This window comes from Cupressus sempervirens, chromosome 11 (genome assembly GCF_028749045.1).
Source record: "Cupressus sempervirens isolate cs-2001-9-10 chromosome 11, ASM2874904v1, whole genome shotgun sequence".
Classification (NCBI taxonomy): Eukaryota; Viridiplantae; Streptophyta; class Pinopsida; order Cupressales; family Cupressaceae; genus Cupressus; species Cupressus sempervirens.
The window spans coordinates 297,216,840-297,236,316 of record NC_143128.1 but is presented as its reverse complement, the minus strand read 5'-3'; the positions used below and the strand labels follow the sequence as shown (position 1 = coordinate 297,236,316).

The 19,477-nt window shown below is 33.9% G+C and overlaps 1 pseudogene; it reads right to left on the bottom strand.

Moving 5' to 3' along the window:
• The window catches only part of LOC149529299 (cytochrome b561 and DOMON domain-containing protein At3g59070-like), a 58,775-nt pseudogene that overhangs the window by 22,187 nt on the left and 17,111 nt on the right, over positions 1-19,477 (bottom strand).

Sequence of the window (19,477 nt, the reverse complement as noted above, 5' to 3'; positions counted from 1 at the left end):
TGAGTGAAAATTTTATTTATTTTTGAATTTTTAAAGTGTATTTTTCAATTTTTTAAAAATACTAAAAATATAGAGTTTTTTTCCCATCAAACAAATATATACAAATATTCATATTTTGGTTTGATTTTGGAATATGTTAGAGTTAACATGTATACCTGGTGCATCGAAAAAGAAAAATTGAAATTCGGCTAATATTTTTGAAGTTATAATTGGTCAAAGTCAAAGTTATAAAAAATAGACAATTTTTTTCTCCCGTCAAACTTTTTCCATCAAATCTACATATTTTTTTTTAAAAATTACATATTCTTGAAGAAGACTCTCTCCTCTAGTGTAGCATTAAAAAAATAAATTTTTTAAACATGATTTACTATTTTTTTCTTATTTTTGAATAGACATCTTCCTAAATCTTAAGATACCTACCTGTAATATTTTCAAATTATAACATATTATTCATAATCAAAACTTTAAAAAAATTATACAATCATAATCGTGACTCTGAGAACTACAAAAGTATATTTTTAGTTTTAAAAAATACTTCAATTTAGTAGGTCAAATTGGCCTTCAAAGTGAGATGTTTACAGAAGTTCTAATTTTTGCTTGTTTGGCTGCCACATAGGCTGCCACATATGCAATTTCGGCCGTAATTGTTTCGACCGAAACTGTTCCGGCCGAAACCCCTGTCGGCAGAATAAATCGCTAGCGGTTAATGTGACTATTTGATATAAAACAATATTTTTTTCCTTTTTAAAAAAATTAAATATATAGGGACAGTGAAAATTGGAAGAAGATTTTCAAAAAATAATTAATTTTGAAGCAACTTTCAACAACTGTTCTTCGAATTTAATCAATATTGCAAAAGATTGAATATTTTGAAGGTGCTTTTTTTCTCTTCTAATTATTTTTATTTTTATGTATTATATATTGAACCATTAGCTGATATTTAGTGAAATCTAAATTTATTTATTTATTTTTCTATAGATTGAAATATTCAATGGGTAGTAAAAGGAAAAGATCAAAGAAATATGATAGAAAAAGAGATGACAAAATGAAAGGCCATACAAAACATGCTCAAAACCAACCTACTGAAATTCCTGAACATGATGAGATTCATGAAGAAAATGAAAGTAATGAAGAGGAAGAAATTGGCAGTTCTATTGATAGAGACAAATTAGAAAGAATAAAAAATTTGATGGATTTGGATGAAGAACTACTTTTTAACGAAATTCCATCTAAAGATATGATAAATGATAACACTATCAGAAAGCATTGTCAGAACATGTGGGATGAATATTTCAAGGATAAAAGTATATTTGGATAGGCACAATTATTTGTCAAGTTATTTAGGAGAAAAGATATGAGACTTGTTTTAGAGTTGTTGGGTGTTGATAACAGGAAAAGCCATGCCCATAATATTAATAAGACAATAGTTAAAAATTTGCAAAATGCTTATAACAAAATTGACAACACAACTCGAGGAGGTGATTTGAGTAATGCATGCAGAGCATTGATGACTACTATATCTAGTAGAAAATTGACACATAGAAAATAGGTATGTGCAATTTCTGATGTACTACATATATCTAGAAGAACTGTCCAGAGATACATCAAGAGGAGAAATATGCTAGATGATAACATTGAGAATAACTGGGTGAATATTTGTAGAGTTCCTCAAAAAGACAGGATTTTTGAACAAGTAAAAAGACAAGTTATTGAATTTTGGACCACACATTCTCATGTTTCTTCCAACAGGTGTGATACTATACAAATTAAAGATCAAGAAACAGGGGCCAAAATTGAACATCCAAAACATTTCATAGATATAACTCAAAGTGAACTTTTTGAAGCATTTAAACAAGAATTTTCAAATGTCAAAATATGTCAGAGAATGTTTGAGATTTTACGTCCTTCCTTTGTATGCATAAATAAGATGCGAGAAACTTGTTGTAGAAATCATGTTGAATTTGGTCTACACTGCAATCATTTAAAAAAGTTATGGCAATACTTGATCCTAATTTGGTCATCCCTAGCAGTACAACATAATTTGTGAGGTCCATATTATGTGATAAATTAGAAGATTCAGATGAATTCAAAGTGCAATGCATCAAAAATCAGTGTGAAGATTGTGCAGATTTACACAAATTTTCTGAAATTATGCAAGTTGAGAATATTAATGAATCCACACTAGTTTCATGGATGAGATATGAATATGAGACATACCAAAATAATAGAGGGGATGAATCCAGAAAAATTGTATTGAAGGAGAGTGAATTGCATTATGATGAGTTTATGGCCAAGTTTCGTCCATTGATATATCCACATATCCAACATTGTCATGGTGCACGATGGCAAGCTAAACAGTTTCGTGATTCCAAAAATTGTTTTCCACCTGGTTGTATACTTTCAGTTGTAGATTTTTCTGAGAATTATACATTTGCACCTCATACAGAGCTCAAAAGCCAATATTATCATTCTGAACAAGTTGCAATATTTGTGCAAGTGACCTATAGACATGCACAATTTGAGTTGGATCAGATAGAAAGCTTGGATGAAAATGAATGCATCATCATCAAAGAGGTTCATTTCTATATTAGTGATGATAGAGTTCATGATAGGAGTTATGTGGTTCATTTTTTTGCAATGTTCTCTAAAGATCTCATAAATCGTGGAATAAATGTTTCAAAGCACTGGATTTGGTCTGATGGATGTGCAGGTTAGTATACACAAAATAATTACACATTTATTTAACTTTATTTTAACTTATATTTATTTGGACATGTCTATTTCTATTTGATATATGTACATGGATAATTGTAGATACTTATCATGTTTCATGTTCATAGGACAATTCAAATTTGCAAAAGCATTTAATTGGTTAGCAATGCAACATGCTAGAACCAATGTTAGGTTTTTATGGAATTTCTTTGAAAGTGGACACGGAAAAGGGGAGCATGATGGAGCAGGAGCATGTATAAAATATGTACTTTGACAACATGAACTTGCAGGTAAGTATATGCATTTTAAAAATGTACATGTTTAATACTCTAATAGCATATATTTTAAATTTTATATATACATGCATATTGTATGTACATATAGGGAATAGGATAGAGAGCGCAAATCAAATTGTTGAATGGTGCAAAGTTCATTTTGCTACTCGAGATACCGAATACAATAAGCATTACTTTTGGGAGGTGAAAGGTGAACTAAGTTATATTTATTTTTAATGTATTTTTCAAATCAAGTTGAATTTTTAATTAAATATTTATTTTGAAATATGACAATTATTTTTTGTATTTGTAACAGATATAGATCAATCTAATCCTTACAATTGTCAAACGATTCCTAGAATTAGAAGTTTACATCAAGTGATGACTACAGGAAACCATAAACCTCCAGTAATTAGAGTAAGAGAGAAAACATGTTTTTGTGATGACTACATTAAGGACAGTGTAGTGAGTACATGTGAAAATATTGGGAATGGATATGTTTCAGATTGGGATTTGAAGGAGATAGTTAGAAAGCCTCCTTTTGAAGATGTTGACATTGACATTGACATTCATGATCCTATATATTCAGCTGATTATGAGCGCATTTTTGATTTAGTTATGGTAGGTTTGTGTGCATATATACATATATATAAATTAATATACATGTATATTTGTTTTAAAATTAATTTATATTTATCTTTTTATATACATGCAAGAGATATTTTGTAGTTCAAGCCTTACCAGATAATGCGGAAAATGTGGACTATTATCTTTTAAGATGCACAAAAGCAAAACACAAGTTGCTAGAAGGAACTATAGATGTTGATGAATAGTCATATCCAATTGGATCAGTTGTTATTGAAGGAACATATTATCAACAAACAAGGGTAATTGGTAGTGGTATTGAATTTATTGAATACAAGCCTGGAGAAAAGGTTTTACACTACAATAACCATGTTATAGCAACCAAATTACAATTTGAAGTAGTACAAAGAAAAGGACATCGTGAAAATCAAAAGTGGAAATTGCCTATTGAAGAACATTAAAAACTTTTAGAGATAATAAAAAGTAGAGAGGATCCTAACAATACATTGTTTGTGGAGATCTAGTTTACCTATGTACTTATTGTGGAGCTCTAGTTGAGTTATGCTTGTATAGCTCTTATACTTTCATATTTAATATTGACAGGATATTTGTTTTATACATTTTTGTACATTGGATCATTTATCTTGCATATGCAAAATTAGACATGTATTGTTATTTTTATTTAAATTCGTCATGGATATCTCATTTAAGAATAGGTCTCTTAGGACCTCCCCTTAAGACAACCCTTTTAGTATTTGAATGTATTTATATGTACATTGTTTATGTTTTCTTACATATGATTGTTAATGTTGTTATGTATTTATGTACATATAATCTTTATATGTTCTTATATGATACATTCTTTATGTTTGTATATAATCATTATGTTCTTACATGTATATGTTATATGAACTATGTTACATATTAAATACATTATATTTTATTAATTAAATTCTGTTAATTATAGTTAATTAAGAATGTATGTCATTAAATAGAGTTAATTAAGTCATTAAATAGAGTTAATTATTAAGACATTAAATATAATTAGATTAAATATAGTTAGTTATAGTTAATTAGGTTAAATATAGTTAATTATAGTTAATTAAGGCATGTCATTAAATAGAGTTAATTATTAAGACATTAAATATAATTAGATTAAATATAGTTAGTTATAGTTAATTAGGTTAAATATAGTTAATTATAGTTAATTAAGGCATGTCATTAAATATAGTTAATACATGATCTACATTAAATATAATTAGACTAAATATAGTTAATTAGACAGTTAATTAAGACATGTCATTAAATATATGTTATATTGTTATGTACATCGACCATTAAAATTATATAGTTAATTACACTTAGATTAAGGCATTAAGATGAATAACTATACATATACATGTAAACTTGAATATTGAAAATATGAATAACATATAGAAACATGTGCATAACACATACATAAGTTACATAAAAGATGAAGACATCAAAAGATCAATAAAATAGACGTCTACATTAAAAGATCAATAACATACATGTGCATATATCTGGATAATATAATGTACCCATATCAAATGTATAAAAACTAGATCATGTATCAAATGTCTGGAAATAACATATATAAAACATCAAAATCTCCATATAAACATGTATATGGAAATAACATATAAAACATCATTTAGTGTCCATGATATAAACACGTATCTAGAAATAACATATAAAACATCAAAGTGTCCATATAAACCATGTATCTGAAAATAACATATAAGACATCAAAGTGTCTGGATATAAAATGTATGCATATGGAAATAACATATAAAACATCACACTGTCCATATAAATATGTATCTAGACATAACATGTGTGTAATTAAATAAAAGGCCACATATGATCTAATTAGCTACATCCCCCCTCCTGATCTTGGGCCTTGTCCCCAAAAGGGTCTATCAGCTGCATCTGAACCCTGTGTCAAATGATAACTTGAACCATTTAATTATGTGTACAGACAAATTATATCAAGATCTACATGTATATAAATCAAATATATATATATATATATATATATATATATATATTGTAACATACCTGGGACTCACGACGTGTAGGATCTGTCGGTGTCTACAGATCAGCAAAATGTAACATACTATCACTCAAACCCTATAACACATACAAAAACACACACATATACATTAATTTAAACATATAGACATATTATTTACTATAATAAAAATAAATCTAAACATATAGAGATATTTACCGTAGCATTATGTAATGCTCTGCTGATCTGATTGATATCTGAATCATGTAATGAAATAATAGTATCAGCATCCAAGTCAATAGTGCGGCCTTGATCTGAAAGCATGGAAGTAAATAGACCAGGCTATATGGTGCCATTGAGATCTTGAGTAGGGGGGGTGATGTAGGGTCCTGAGTAGCTGGGGCTGGTGCTGTAGCCTGGGCCTGTGTAGTAGTAGGAGTAGTAGAAGGTGCAGGAATGTCCTCTTGCCTCTGTGAATCCTCTGGGACTACTATACGTGATAAAATATGTCTAATCTGAGAGTTCATGTCACGAAGTGGAATCCTTTAGAGTGTAGATAATGCTCGATATGCATCTAAAAGATCATATGCTAAATATGATGCCAAACGATGCAATGCATCCACCTCTAAGATTGCAGAAATGTCTACAGGAGAAGGTATGTCTGCAACTCCATAATCATCATCAACAGGTGTGCTAGATGATGCAACTATGGTAGTGGTACCTTGATACCGTAGCATATATTGACTACATCGATCAAAAGAAATCTCATGTAACTATGTGGCGATGGTGGTGATGCTCAAAAAAATATATGTCCTAATTGTGTCATCAGGAACACTCTCACCTGCAGTAGCCATCTGTGGACCCCTCGGCATAACCAAAAGGTTTGGACCCACCATTGCCCATTTGTTAATGGGCGTAGGAGTGTCTGCAGGTCTAAATCTATCAGAAAGTCTCCCCTGACCCTACCTAACATGCCCTGGATAATCTGTATAGTCAACATCATAGTGTAAATGAAATTCTGCAAACAATTGTTTGCAGAAATATAGGGGGAACTCATCCTTCTGTGGCCATCTATGATGAGTAGCCAACCAACAAGGATACATCAATGGTGCGACAAGTGGATCAATACACTTCATCGCAGAGTAGCCTCTGACTTTACGATGATCTGCATAAGATGGAAACATGGATTTCACCATGCCGATGGAAACCTTAGTGTCAATCTGTGTGTACTTCACAGTGCTAGTGACACTGTGAGATAAAGAAGAATAAAATGTCTCAATCCTCATATCATCAAAAGGGTTGTATGATTCAACTGTCTGAATCATACGAAATAACTCCTCTTGCATCGTTGTGACCTTCTCCCTATTAGGGAGGGTGGTAGAAGAGGAAAGTGAGGTATCCAAAACTTGCATAGCACGAGATAATCTCGCAATTGTATCTCTAAATAAATGCTGTCTATCATGAGTGGAGGAGGTCGATCTATGTGCTATACCAGACTCAGCACTCTAACCCCCACCATGAACACTGACATCCCCTAAGGATGCAGGAGCACGATCCCCAGAACCAGATGCCATAATGTATATATGAAAATAAATATGAGGATATGAATGTGATAAATATCTAGAGATCTACACATGCATATATATACAAATATAAACATACAAGTGTATTTAAATTAGAATAATTAAAAGTTAAATTTAATTTGAAACACATGTACATATAAATACACAAAATTAAATGTATGGTGCTAAATTCAATCATGTAACATACATATGTATTTTAAAACAAATTATCTTAGAGACCATATCTAATGTACATTGTAACGTGCTAATGCAAATGTGAAAAATAAATATTCGTACATGTGCATGTATATGCAATAAAAAAAAAAAAAAATTTCTTGATTAAATGATAACTAAGTGTACACATGTACATACATGCAATAAAAAAGTATAATTCTTGACTAAAATCTAGATTTTGATGTAAATGCTTTGATGATTATGGGGAGTGTAGATGAGAGTTAGGACATAGGGATAGAAAAATTTGTTACTAGATAAGTAAATGAGTTTAGTTAGCAAATGTTAGTTTACAATTTAGAACTCATGACTCAATTTAGTAGTTTGAATTAGAGTTAAGAATGTTAATAAAGTAAATGGGATATAGTTTTATTAAGGTTGATAGTAAGGTCAGTCTATTATGTGCTAGTAAACATATGAATACCTATTACAACCTATAACAAATGTAATGACCTAGTAGGAGTCCTTAGGTCCCCTTAACATATATATGGATAAAAATACCTAGAAATGTATCATAAGAGGTCGTTACATGTGTCATTTGGTAATGTAAGAATCATCATTACCTAATAAGACCTATTATATCCTAATAATACATATTAAGACTTATTAGAACCTATAAAAAATAGTATGACCTATTATGACTCCTATGTCCCCTTAAGACACACATGTATGGATAACGTATTGAAAAACATAGTTGACATAAGTGATCTTAATGTGTTGTTTGGTAATGTAAGACTCATTATTACCTGACAATACCTATTATGTGCTGGTAAACATATGAATACCTATTACAACCTATAACAGACGTAATGACCTAGTAGGAGTCCCTAGGTCCCCTTAACATATATATGGATAAAAATACCTAGAAATGTATCATGAGGTCGTTATGTGTCATTTGGTAATGTAAGAATAATCATTACCTAATAAGACCTATTATATCCTAATAATACATATTAAGACTTATTAGAACCTATAAAAAATAGTATGACCTATTACGACTCCTCGGTCCCCTCAAGACATAGATGCATGGATAACGTACCTAAAAAACATATCATTTAACTAATCTTAATGTGTTGTTTGGTAATGTAAGACTCATTATTACCTAACAATAACTAGTTGTTAAGATGAACATCATCAATATCTAAGTGTGGTTCATTCGGTTAGTAGAGGGCCTATGTTATGGTTAGAATGTGGTATGAGTTATGATTGTAGTTAATATAGGGTTATGTTAGAAGGTGTATTTAATGTCAAAATTAATTTCACCATAAGATATTATTGTTTCACCTCTAGATCCATCAAGTTATGTTAGAAACTAAATAATGTCCCCTAAAGGTTTGCTACATTTTTTACTAATATTTTTCTACATGTTTACCTCATGTTTTTCTATATTTTTTAACTAATTTTTTTGACATTTTAACCTAATGTTTTTCTATATTTTAACCTAATGTTTTTCCTAATGTTTTTCTATATTTTAACCTAATGTTTTTCCTAATGTTTTTCTATATTTTAACCTAATGTTTTTCCTAATATTTTTCTATATTTTAACTTAATGTTTTTCTACACTTTTAATTAATGTTTTTCTATGTTTTTATCTCATGTTTAACTACATTTTTGCTAACAAATTAATTTAAATACCATTCTAAAACAATCTAAAATAATTAAAATAATTTAAGCATATTAAAAAATAAACAATTTTAAGCATTTCACTCACAAAATAAGTCAAAAACAACTATTTTAAGTACAATTAACATCTATTAATCAAAAAATACATTTAAAAACTATTAAAAAATGTGGAGGAAAAAACCACTAACTAGTTACGATCGAAACCCTTGACCCGCTCTCCAAAAATCTAGGAAAAACAACAGTAACAATGATAGCCGCTAGAGGTTTGCAACAACTTTTATACCGGCTCGGGATTTCAGCCATAATTGTTTCGGTCGAACGGGTTTTGGTCAGAATGGTATGAGCCACATACCTGCGCAAAAATGCCACGTATGTTTGGTTAGAACTGTTACGGTCGAAACCATTATGACTGAAAGGCTTTCGGCCGAAACAGTGAAAGATATCACAAAGGGTGACACAGGTTTGTGCTTTTACACGTTATACATGCACAGAACTCGGTCATATAGCTAAAAATTGCATGAATATAGGAAGAGTTAAAGATGAAAAGAAAGCTAAAACTGAAAACATTTGGAAGCAAATGAGGCAACAGTGGATTCCAAAATCTATCGAGCAAGATAGTTCAAGTGATGGAAATGTCACTCAAGAAGTGGGTGACTCCATCATTTCCAATTAGATTCATAAAGGATCTGGAACTGTATCATCAAGCTATATGTAGAGTAGTTCTGGATACAAGAAAGAAAAATGATCAAATCAGTATTCCAGATACACAAAGATCAAAGAAAGCATATCTATCGTCGAGTTACATCTACCGAGGAAAGTTGGTTGAAGACCTTACCTAGCTAGGTCGGGAATAACTAAAAGTTTTGTTTGATCATCGAGTTGCAAGCTTCTACCAAGAAAATGAATGATATCCTATCAAACACTATGTCATCTCAGCTACCTTCATACTAAGCATTTATGGAAAATTTTTGTCAAAAGGATAGAATTTGATTTCATTCTTCATTGTGATTTTAGAGCTAAGAAATTTCTAGCGAATTCCAAGAAACAAGCAATTTCAAGCGATTTTAAAGCAGAAAAATTGTTCAAAATTTTCTTACACTTACCAAGCAGCAATGGCATCCAGAAGTAGCAGTGGCACCAAGCCAAACAGAGGTTCAAAAATGTTGGTAAAGGGTATAGAATGGAAAGCGCCCAACTTCAAAATTGTTCCGGCCATTGCAAAATCACTCGATTCGAATAGAGCTCAATCACAAATTCCACCTAAGGTACTTCTTATCAATGATATCCGTACTCATTTCAAATTTTCTATTCAAGAGATTGGAAACCTAGAGATGGACAATGCCATAGGAGAAATGAGTGTAGATGGCTATTTGAAACTCAAATACAAGCATCTTGAAACCAAAGGCTTGACTCATATCTCGCATATGCCTAGAAGCTTCCAAACCAAATGGATTAGGTATGTTTTGAGTCGAGTGCACAATGGGAAACTATGGTTAGAATAGCCAGTGTTAATTACAAAGAAGATGATTCACAAAATCATAGGTCTCCCTATGCTTAGCAAAGAAAAAACTACCAAAACCCTAGGTCGGGAGGAGTTACAGAAGAAAACCCTAGCCGAGTGGGATGGTAGAGGTTTAAAGGTCACCACTATTTCAAATGTCGAACTAAGATTTGGCATTCATGTCATTGCACACAAAATCTATAGCTCTAGTTGACTGAACAATGTACCTTGTGAAGCTGTGGATTTGGCCTTCAAGATTGTAAAGAAGAACCTTGAATTTGATTTGTCAAAATTATTGTTGAGACAATTGAATAAAAATATGGATAGTATAAGGACTTCAAAGAATAAACCTTGTAAATTTGGCTCTCTATTGATTTGTTTATTTTTCTATGTTCAAAAATTCTTTCCATCAAAAGGAACAGTTGTATGGAGAAAAGACATTCCCATTCTTTATCAGATTAATGAGTTTGTAGCAGAAATGTGTGAAAATTTTGATAGCATTATGGACAATTATTTTGAAGATTTCAAGGAGAGAATGAATAATAGGTTCCAAATTCCACCAAAACTAGTTGAAGACTATAGAGATGATGTATGCTTTATGGTTGACTATGATAAGGTATACATTCAAGCAGTCAGACCTCAAGTTGCATGGGTAAAACCTCTTCCTTATGAGGTATATATTGATGAGGCCAGGGATATTATTGAAGCACTGGTGAATGAGCCAGTAGACCCAAGGCAACCAATCTTCAAAACATGTGATGAGGCAAAGGCTAGAATTGAGCATGAAATCAAGCACCCCAGGCCATAAGCAAAGGCAATAGGAAGACATCAAAATTAAAAACTGCTATCGGTCCTCTTATGCTTACCGAGGGAAAAGGTGAGGATGAAGAAGATGATGATGAAGAAGAAGGAGAAGAAGAAAAAGAAGAACATGAATCCAAAGAGGAACAACCAAAGAAGAAAGGTAAGGTAACTATTACCAAACCTAAGAAAAAGTCCACTGCAGTATTCTCCAGAAGAACTAGAAAAGGCAAGCAGGAACCTATACTGGTCAAGCCTCCATCCACATTCAAGGAAAGGCTTAAATAATTGGAAGAAGGAGCTGGCATAACAAATTTCAAGGCATTGAAATTTGAAACAAGAATTGATGCTGAGAAAATGCAAATTGAGGAACTGGTACTCAATAAGATGGGAAAATGGAAATACTCCTCGGACTAGCTTGCCTCTCAAATCTCCAAAGAACTATTGGAGAGATTGCAACTGAGATGGGATTCGGCCCCCCAAATAGTTAAAGACATAAATGTGAAATCTCTGAAGAATCTTCTACCAAGTCTCACTAGAGTAGAAATAAAGGCAGCAATGAAAAACCATGAAGGTAAAATGATGATAAGATTTCACACATGTTTGATCTTAATTAAAGAAATTGAGCATGTTGTGAATGATGCAACAAACATGTGGAAAAATATCTATCATCTGCAAAAGCCCAGTGAAGATCCAGTGGAGATCAAGGATAATGATAGCAATGATGGTGATGATTTTGATGGCACTCCATCCATCACAGTTACTGCAGGAGAGCTGCATGCACTTATGGAAGAAAAAGAGGAAGAAGAAAAGGAGGAGGAAGCAAATGAGGAAGAAGAAGATCCAATTAAAATAGTAGCAGAAGTGATTGCATCCCTTCCTCACTCTCCACCGAAGACTGTTACATCCACTATGGAGAGAACTTCTGCAAGTGAGATTGTGAGCACAATTGCCACATCAATTGCTCAATCTTCACCGGCCACCTCCCAGCTCCAGCTATTTGAAACAAATGTCCCAAGCACTACATCTACCGAGCTAACCAGTACTTCTTCAGCTATCGAGCCAGCCTCCTCAACTCCTTCATCAAGAACAAGTGTACCAGTAAGTTCCACAATTTTGTTTTCATCAATCTCAGCAAGCTTTATAGTTTTGTTTCCATTAGCATCACCTATACCCACTTCCACTCCAATCAACTATACTATGGGTACTCTACCGAGTATGATACCATTTTTGGGAAGTGTTTCAATTTTTGATCTGATTAATACTCCTATTAGCATTCAATCCTCAAGTCCTATCCCAGTTTTTACTGCTAGCCCTTCCATCTCCACTATTGTGTCTATTCCTAAGGTCAAACCAGTCATCACAAAAGTCAAACAAAAGAAACCATTAAGAATTCTGATCACTGGAAAGGAAATTGCAGAAGATATTGACTTAGACACAGAGATAGTAATTCCCAAGATTGACTATGAAAATGCTACCATTGGAGAGATGAGGTTAGCTAGTCAACTAATAGAGATGAAAGCTACGCAGAAGTAGTTAAGGTCTGAAAGGGATAAGGAATACATAATAATTGAGAATGCCAAGAATATAATTACAGATGGTATATGTGTTGAAGTAGATTCTACTCAACACATTTTGATTCAGTTAGAAGAGCCTATATAGAAATTCAATGAGGATTCTTCCATAAAATAAAAACTTATTGAGAAAGCTGAAAAGAAATTTGATAATAAGGTGCTAGAGCACATTGCTCAAAAGATAGCAATAAAGCAAGTTGAATTGTCAACATTTTATGGGAAATTTTGAAAATTCTTTTAATAATGCAGCATCACTTTTTGCTAAACTTTGTGATGTTTTTGGCTTCACCAAAGAAATAAAATATAAGTTAAATAAGATTGACATTTATCTACAATCAAGTGCCTTGAAGCTAAAGGTGGACTCCTCCACAACCTCCCATCACACCAAGATCAGATATTTGGCAGATGTTCAGGCATAATTATTAAGAGAGGAAGCAAGGATCCGATCTACACTCATAGACATTCAGAACATGATCCTTCCTATCATGGACACAATGCAAAAACATCTTGTATATTGCAAAATATTGGTCCAAGATCAGAACTTCTCAATGGCTGATCACTTGATCCAATTATCAGTAGAAGTTCAAACTACCCTCTCCACTTGTTAGATTCTGCAGAAAACTTGGGATAATACTTTTGCAACCATTCTTAAGGTACATCAAGAATTTCTATCTCATTTTGGTGTAGCCATATAAATTGTATATATGCAGTCCTTTGGCATTATTGTCAAAAAGGGGGAGAGATTCAGAGGAAAGTCATCACTATAAGTGATAGGTGCAGTTAGCACTCAATAAAGTTTGCATGAGTGCATAAGTATATTTGTATATACAACAGTTCTACAAAGATCAATTTTGAAAAACCTAAATTCATTCAGTCAGGCTGTGTACATATGTTTTGACTTATAAGTGTTTTTTTCACTAATGCCAAAGGGGGAGATTGTTGGCATTAAGTTATTATTACCATTAGTGAACACACTTATCTATATTAGAATAGCTACCGAGCTCATCACTTAGTCTACAATGTACATCGAGTATTTAGTAATTACCTTGTACACTCATCACTGAAGCAGTTTACACCGAGTCTTGCAGTTCACACCGAGCATTCAAGTGTTAACCGAGCTAAGTATAGCTACCGAGTGAATGTGCAATCCAGTAGTGTCTATCGATTTTATAGTGTTCACCTAGCTTTGCAGTGTTTACTGAGTGATGGAAGCACAGTGCCTGCCGAGCAATGGAAGCATAGTGCCTATCGAGTGATGGAAGTACAGTGTCTACCAAGTGATGAAAGCACAGTGCCTACCGAGTAATGGAAGAACAATGTCTACCGAGTGATGAAAGCACAGTGCCTACCAAGTGATGGAAGCACAGTGTCTACCGAGTGATGAAAGGATAGTGCCTACCAAGTAATACAAGCACAGTGTTTATCTAGTGAAAGCAAGGTAAACGAAGGATTCAATTTTTACCAAGTGATACTATATACACCAAGTCTCCAATGGTTACCGAGTTTAGAACTACATCAAGTAATTAGTACGGACTGAGCCTTCACTTCTACCAAGTGCATGGCGATGCCAAGTAATGTAGTGGATGCCGAGTATTAGAAGGGCACCGAGTCAGTTCAGTGAACCTGAGTTATTTACTATTTGGCCGACTCAGTAATATTTTGTTCACTTGTGTTTTTAGCTAATCTTGCAATTGTAATTATTGGAGTGGTATATATATGTAATTCATTATATCATTTGCAAGATATATGTGGTGTGGATAAGAGTAACAAGAGAGACATGTAATGTTTTGAGAAGTGTAAATGCGAATCAGAAGAAGAGTAGAATATTCAGCAAGGTCTACAAGGAACAGTAAAGATTTATCAATCACAAAGAGGTGATCTATACATCAATGATCTAATCAGCAAATCAAGTTTGTAAGTAGATCCACTATTTCATCCTAACAGGTGAATCAATTCTATAAATCCTTTAACAGGGTAGACTTAATAGTCTTTGTATAAATCTCCTAACAGAGTGCATACTTAAGTGTATGTTTGTAAATCCTCTAACAAGGTGGACCTAGCAGTCCTTTATGCTCCTAATAGGGCAAATCACCAGAAGTGGTCAATGTAAGCCTTAACAGGCCAACTTCAGACTGTAATAACGAAGTGTTGTGGGTATCATCCCCACCCCAATTTTACTTTCTATTTGGAAGGTTTCTGGGTCACCAAATCACTATGTACATGTGTTATGAATGTTTGGATCTCTCATTTATGTAGTAGATTAGATGAATGAATGATGAATGGTTAAAGTGCTAAATTATTTAAAGTTTTGAAGTTACTGATTCACCCCTCCCCTCTCAGTAACCTATCATATCTTGAATATTTCCAACAGAAAAATGGTCAAAATTTTTGGTGACTCAAAAGGGATGCTTTCCTGCTAAGCATGGACTAGTGGCCTTAAGAAATCAATTGGGCTATAGAGTTACAAAAAATCAAACTTGCTCTATAAACAACCAAAAAAATGCAACCTATACAACTACAAAAATTCAAAACTTTGCTATTTCACAGAGAAACAGCTTGTGCTCGTGCACTTCTTGAAAAGCTGGAAAACACCTACTCTAATATGTACAAAAATTTACAAATGTGAGAATCCAAACAAACCCATTGACTGGTTTGTTGAAGTAGTTTCCCTTCCTCACCACTTGATTTCTTCTTCCATGCATGAGGGAAACTAAAAATGATAGCAAGCATGACAAACATGCTTCTACAACTTGAAGCACCTACCTAATACTGAAAACAATGAAACTTTCCAACATTGGGACATTGTCGACCTGAGAAAAACATGCTTGCTCTTCTTTGTTATCTTCATCCTCATGCTCATGAGTAAGCATGACTAGGGGAAACTTACATTGTTGTAGAGCTATATGCCTTATAGGGAATCCTCTTGATGGCTTTGGGTCTTGGCAATCAGCCTTGACCATGTTGTGCTTTGCAATGGTAGCATCCCATTGATTTGGAAGTGGTTCCTCTTCCTGTGAAGAAAAAATATCCAACTTTTCTTCATGTTGTTCATGAACCACCTCCTCTGGAGCTACTGGTATGGTGTGAATCTCCACTTGTTGATGCTACAACTCATGATAAGTAATATGAAAGAAGATTGTTTCATGTCCAAGGATGAAAAAACAACTCTAGCTCATCCCAAAAAGTCTTCTCACTAGAATCCTCTTGCTCTACTGTAGTAATATGCATAGGCTAAGGGACAACCTCATGCATATCAACATGTTCCTCCTTAAGGATAGAGCTATCCTTGATGTTCCCTTCTTCATCCTCCATATCATGGAGGACTATCGACTGCAACAAATGGTCTTCTTTCCTAGCTTGCAATAGATCCTCATTTAGTTGTAAAGTCTCAAAAGCCATGATTTGTTCCTCAAGAGGGGGAACAACCTTTTCTTCTTCTTCTTCAGCAAAGGAGGGGAGCTCTTCAAATGAGACGATTGGATCCTCTTCCTTCTTCTCAATCAATACCTCTTTGTTCTCCTTAGTAGGTAGTAACTCCTCCAAGGGTAGCTTTGTAGGCTCTTATGATGGAGGGGGCTTCTTGAAGCTTGGGATGACATATTTTAGAGAAAGGGTTGCTTCTACTTTCTTGGTTTGAAGAGCTAACTAGAGCCTCATTTCCTCTTCTCTTGCTATAGCAACTTGCTTTACAAGATTCTCCTCAAAATGCCCATGTCTCCCTCTCTTCTTGTTGGAGATAGGCCTGGTATGCCTTCTCCTCCTGCTGTCTCTCTATCTCTTACTGCTTTACAACCTCATCAAGCCATTTATTCATCTCACCAAGATTTCTATCCTAGGCCAGTAACCACTCATTTTTTTCATGAAACTTCCAATCCATCTTCCTTTGAAACTCCAACATCATGTCTTTAAGTCCCTTATATGGGGATGTTGGGACTGGTGGAACATGGGTAGGAGGAGAGTAATAGTTTTGAGTAGATTGGCTATAGCCAACTTGGGGCTGAGATTGGAATTGGCAATATGAGGGCTGAGGAATAGAATTTTCATGATATGGGGGGGAATAGTAGTTATTTCTATGAAATGGGTCCATGGTTAGAGTTTCATAAAAATTGTATTTTTATAGAAAACTTGAAAATCACAAAAAGATCAAGAATGATATTTACATACCAGAACTGTTTCATCTTGAAACCATAGATGCATAGAGTCACCATGGTGTTTGATGGGATGCCTCCAAAGGCTGATAACACTAAGAATAACACTCAAAATCTTAATGCATAAGATTAGATTGGCTTCCAACGGACTTGTGTTGCTGAAAATGTTTGTCCCACTGGGCATGCCAAAAACTGTTGACATGGAAGTTTGCACCCTTACTTGAGGTATGACCCTCAAGCGAAACAACCTCCAAGTGTGGGACTTGTGCTTTAAGGTCAAATCTCTAGAGAGGGTTGAATTCCTTACAATCAGGATTTACCTAACTACTCTTGAGAGGAAAAGGGAGAAGGAGATGCAAGAAATCAAACTACCTAATCTAATCTAAAGGGGTGATGCCCCTAATTGAAATGGTTGCAACTCTTCTCTTATATGCACAAAACATCAATGAAAAGCCCAAATACATGGATCTTGACTCTATTCCACTCTCAAAGAATCACATGCAAGTCTGGAGCTGATCAAATGCTGAACAAAAAGACATCTTTACAATACAACAATCATCAACAATTTTAAACACAACATATAACACTTAAAACCTAGAAAGAAACATTCAAGACAAAGAAAAATACATGCACAAATCATGAATGAAAAGAAGAGGTAAAAAGAGAAGTATTTCATTAATGGAAGGAAAGGAATACAGTTGCAAAGCACAAGGCTACTACAAGTAAGCATGATAGAACAGGGAAGAACAACCCTCAAAACATATTTAAAATTACCTTTTATAGAGTTCAGGCATAACTTTGATATTACATTGAGTTCAAACTCCAACCAGGTGGAGTTGGATTGTAGAGGAGAGCAATAACTACTAAACATAAGGGATCATGATCAGATGCACATCCCCATATAGAAGATTTGATCTTTGCATGTGAATCTAATTTGAATAGACAGAAGTGGCAGCCATAACTGCATGGCTAGGTATATGGATAACCCAAGGTGGAAATGGAGTTTCCTTTTCATTTTCTAGGCATGGAGAACACCAAAAGTGGTTGCAGATGATCCAAAGATTGACCTACCATTAAAGAGCTACTTTTGATTATGTTCTCGATATGCCAAGTTGGTAATGTCATCAGGTCAAATGGACTCAACCAATGTCCTTGAAGTATTTCACCATCTCACAAAACCTTCTTTCTTTATGTTGACCTACTAACTACATGTCCTTGCAAAACTATGACCTACCTTGTTTTATGCTTATCGCTGCTTTGCGGCCTATATTCACTTTAACCTTCTAACTACTGTGACCCTATGGCATCATGGAATTAACCATTTCACATCCTCACAATAGTTAGGGCTTTAACATTTATTTTACATATGAAACTAAAAATCCTCTATCTTTGATCGTGTCACCTCTTTGCAACCACCAACTGATCCTTTCCACTAAGTGTTATGAATGAGCGAAACCATTATACTGACTGCCATCGCACTATCACAACTTAAATCATTAACCCAAAGGTTAACCTTGCGATGGTGCACATATTTTGCTGCATCATAGCCTTAACTATGATTTTTCTTGACTCCATGCAATAATGCAAACAAAGGGAATCACTACTTTACAGCCTTGATCCAGGGTAGACCTTAATCTTCTATGATGATGCAATGAAAGACTTGAATTTTGACTAAGCTATTTGACTTTGCAACTTTGCAACTTAACTTTGAAGCTCATTTCGATAGAATCACATTGATTTAATTGATTCGCTTTCATTCAATGAACAACTCCTTTGAAATTGACCCTTGTGATGATGCAAAAGGGAATCCTTCATGTACCTAGCCCACATACTAGATTTAGTCACACAAGTCCACACGATAGCCTGTCACTTCCTCGCTTTGACTAAACATCATGCTTCTTTAGAAAGCGGGGAAACACTAGCCATCGATCTAACAAGATCTGATGGCCATGGAGGCCTAACTTTAGATGCCCTCTGACCTTCGCAACCTCGCAACCCAAAACTAGATGCTAGTGTTAACTACTATGAAGCTGCGCTGATTGTGGATTTAACATTATCGCACCTTCGCGACCCATCTGACGGTTAAGACACAAATTGGAGTGACAAAGTGATGAAAGGAAGTCACATGGTCATAACTTGAAATCTATTAAGGATATATCATGCAATATAAAAGATTTGACGTTCTAGAGATATAAAGGGTACGACCAAGGTTTTACTTATCCCTATCAAGTTTGCATGGCAATAAATGAATAGTCCAAAGGACATGGAGATGGCTACCACCCTAGTTTCATGAGACTAGTCAACATTTGAAGGATACGGGGAGGGGGGGAAAAATGGTCAACAATCATCAAATTCACTTTTTTCTCTGAGTTTAGATTTCCCATCATTAGTCACTAAATCTCTAAATTCAACAAGGGATCCTAAACCAAC